Below are 4,474 nucleotides of genomic sequence, written 5' to 3' on the forward strand. Positions count from 1 at the left end.
CCGTAGTTTTCCAGAATAAACTATGGTGGCGACTCCAAACTCTTTTTTCAAAACTAGTTTTTCTTTTTGGATCGTCGTCGTCCCGTCGCGATTTTCCGGTTGCGACAAGGAGCAATTCTTAGTGTCTAACTTAAGTCAGAATTTGATGATGGAAGTTTGTAGATACATGCAACAACCCCAATTGCATGATCAATTCTCAAATTTCATGAAAGTGAAAGAGGTTTACACTTACCGGTCAATTTGAAGAATTTGATCGGTAGGAGATGAAGTTCTCTGCGTTGCAATCACTAGGGCACCTTCAATTTGCAAGTTCTCTAGATCAAGAAAGCTTAAGATTAGAGAGAAGACAGAGGATGAAAGTGAGGTGTTTCGAGAGAGAGAGAGTGAAAATGTGAAAATGGCTTGGTGTTTGCAGTAGAGATATTTTCAATTGTCAACGTAGTAAGTCAATTGGAGTTTTGGTTTCTTCAAAAATTTTATAAATAAAATTCTAAATTCTAAATTTCAGATTATTACATATTTAATGTTTGGAAAATTAACTACTATTTTTTGTAAATATTTAAAAATCTATTTAGTGATCTAAAAGACAAATTTCATATTTTAGTTAGTTGTGTTGATTAAGTAATTTTGAATTTGTGAACATTTGAATCTGACATGCTAAAATCCTTCTTTTCATCAATTTGTATAGTATTGTTGGTCGACAGTTCAAATTGAGTCTTCACATTTAAATGATTAATAAAAAAATACTAAATCCTTATAATAGTATTTTTTACATAAATAAATAAAAATAATCAATTTTATTTCAAATATCTTAAATTCCTATATTTTAAAATTTTTATTTTTATTTTTCTAATCAATAAAATTTCTGAAATAAATTTCCATTCATTTTCTATTTTCAAAACTTTATGAATTTAAATTAAAAATTCTCTATTTTGCTATATATTTAAATTTCTTCTTTTATATTTTTATATATATTTAATAAATTTTAATAATTTTTCTATTTTAAAAATTTTATAAATTTCAGTTAAAAATTTTGATATTTTGTTGTATTTTTAATTTTCTACTTTAATATTTTTTTAATAAATATTTTGTTTTAAAAAATTAAATTTCTATAATTTAGAATATTATATTTATATTTTTCTAAAAAATTATTTAGATTTTTAAACAAAAAATTATTAAACTGATTTATAGTAAAAGAGTCTAAGAAAATAGAATGCATGTGAATATAATTGTAGTAATAAAAAATTAGGAAAAAATTGTCAGCACTGCACAACTTTTTTATATCACAGCAGTTTCTTTTATTTGTTTTAATTTTCTTCTAAAAAAATGAAAACCACCTGCCTGTGCTGCTTTATTCTTATTTTTGTGCAATCTGTAATCGTCAAATATTTGGTGGTTTGCCTCTAGGTTTAAATACTCACCTACAAATATCATTAAATAATTTTAAATTAAAGATGAAATGCTCAAAGAAAATCAAAAGAATATTTCCTCAGTAAACAATCAAACTGCAAATATGATTTTGATTATTCGTAAGTTGCTTAAAGATTGTCAAACAAACAAACTCATGTGCATATATTTCTAAGCTTGTTTCCATACTAAAAGAATGAATTTAAATATCCAAATGAATTGACAAACAAGCTAATAGATTATCAATCATAAGTTCTTTCAGTTAAGAGATTGTGTCTTCCTTTTCTGTCATCCTATCTTCCTTCTTTTGTTGATACCATGGTTTCTTGATAAAAAAAATATTCCCTAGGCAACAAAAAAGAGAGAGGTCAGTTAGTATTTTCTTTTAATGATAAATCATGATGTTATCTTATTTTTCTCTCTTTTTCTTCTTTCTCTTCTCCCTCTTTCTTTTCTTTCTTTTCTATCTCATCTCTTTCTCTATTTTCTTTCTCGTCTCTTGTTCTCTTTTCTTTTTCTTCTTTTTCTCTATTTTATTTCTCCTCTCTTGCTTTATTTTCTTTCTCTTTTTTTTTATCTTTTTTCTTTCTTCATGCTCTCTATTTTCTTTCTCTTCTTTTTCTCTCTTTTCTCTTTCTTCACACTCTTTCTTTTCTTTTTCTCTCTTTTCTCTCTCTTCACACTCTTTCTTTTCTTTCTCTTCTTTTTCTCTCTCTTCTCTTTCTTCAAACACTCTTTTTTCTTTTTTTTCTTCTCTCTTTCTTCCATTTCTATAAGTAATTTTTTCTCTTCTGCTCTTTTAAGCTTCTGCTCTTGTCTTCTTTTCAATACATCTAATTTTTTCAAAGTTCTTTCTTCTTCCTCTTTCAAATATAAAATTTAGTTCTTGAGGTCCTCATTAGTACTTATTGGACTTCCATTCTAATTAGGACACCGATGAGTTTTATGCTCATAGCCTTCACATTTGGAACATCTTATAGCACTTGATTTAATCCTTGAGAAAACATTTTTGTCATGCTTGTGCTTCCTTTTAGTACTATAAATTTCACCATTCAACTTTATAATTATAGACACCAAGGCATTGACATTCTCCACCAAGACCTCACGAGCAACAACTTCTAGAACGATGTCTCTGTAATAATATGTTGCATTGTTCGATATTGATAAATCCTGCAAAAAGGTTAGGGAAACCAAATAACAAAATATATTTAAATCCTCACTCATGTATCACACAAATAGGCTTATTCTTTTTTTAAGTACAATCTTGCCTTTTTCCACTCAAATTCTCTTTAGTGCTTGGTAAAAAAAACAATGTAAAAACGTTATGAGATACAAGTCTTGACTCAAGAGGTCAAAGAAAATAGAAAACTCTAGACAAAACCTCAAGGAGTTTTTAAAATACACAAAATAATAAAAATTTAAAATTATAGGACTACCAAAAAGAGTTAATGAGACAACACGGAGACTCTAAGAAAAAATACGGAATATAATTTAATAGATTAATATTCATAAACAATAGTGTTACATAATATATATATATATATATATATATATATATATATATATATATATATATATATATATATATATATATATATATTAATTCGATAGTTCAACACATAAACAAAGATTGTTCTTCAAACACCAAAACTTATGCAAGATCAAGGTAAACATTTAATTACGACTACAATTAACGTAAAAACACAAAAAGAAGAATAGATAATTTCCACAAATCAAATGTGTAAATACACAAATTAAAAGAAGAACATAAAAAAAATACGAAAATTAAAAACTCAAGGGAATTAGATTTTGTTTCTTTTAATATGACAAAAAATAAGATAAAAAAGATATTCAAACCAGAACCTTGCTCTAGATACTAGATGATACGATCCTATCCAAGAAAGAGTACGATCTTTTCTAAATTTTAATTATCAAAAGGTACAACAAAAATAAATCTGAGAAGAACGCGGAATAAGACATAGATGAGGATGCCATAATCTAGAAGATTGATACACTAGTAAAAAATAGGGTTTATACACGCACATTATGCAACGGTTCACCAGAAACCGCAACATAATGGTGCACGGTGACAGTTTTGTAAATAAATCGAACATATATGCAGCGGTTCACCTCTTAACCGCGACATATACCCCAGTCTACAATCACCTTTGACGCCACGTCAAGAAAAAAAAATTTAATAACAGGGGTATATGCCGCGGTTCCTCAGAGCACCGCGGCATATACCCCCTGCTACCTTCTGACATTCCCCAAAAGGGAGTTGGGAAGGCAGTTAGGGGATTCAGAACGTCAGGGCGCGGCCTATTCCCTGATTTGAATAAATTTTAAAAATTTAAGGGAATAGACCATGGTTCGGCGCTGAACCGCGGCATATAGTTTGAACAAAATATTAAAAATGCCATTTTGATTTATTTTTTTAATGAGTATAGGTCGCGGTTAAGTGTTCAACCGCGGCATATACCCCTCATATACCGCGGTTAAGTTGTGAACTGCGGTAGATTCCCCTATCAGGTTTAAAAAACAAAACAGTTGAACAATATCGTCTTCTTCACTTCGCAAACGTTGTATCAGAGAACTTCTTCCTTCCCGCCGACCACCCATCTCATTTTCCTCGTTTTTGCGCCGTTTGAACTCAAAATTGTTCGGTGCATTTGCCATTTTTGACGTTAAGGAACAGTTTTAGTCGATCAAAATCGTTTGAAATGCCTTTGTCATTCCTCTCCGGTGCCATTCCTCTTTGCTGCACCAAGCTTTTTCGCCGTCCTATTCCAGGTATTTATGCCCTTTTACATTCTTAACCTGATTTCTTAGTAGTTTTTGCATATTAATAATTGTTATAGTTTTGATAATGTAGACATAGAAAATTTAGACAAAAAATTTAGAATTATTAGTATTTCCATAATAACAATTAGTATTAGAATTATTAGAATTTAATCTTTAATAGAATTTATAAACCTTAAAATATTAATCACTAAGTTTCAATGATATGTATGAAATTGCAAGTTTGATTTAGGAATATGGATCGAAATTGGATTAATTTACCACGTAT

Source organism: Vigna radiata, chromosome 1 (genome assembly GCF_000741045.1).
Source record: "Vigna radiata var. radiata cultivar VC1973A chromosome 1, Vradiata_ver6, whole genome shotgun sequence".
Classification (NCBI taxonomy): Eukaryota; Viridiplantae; Streptophyta; class Magnoliopsida; order Fabales; family Fabaceae; genus Vigna; species Vigna radiata.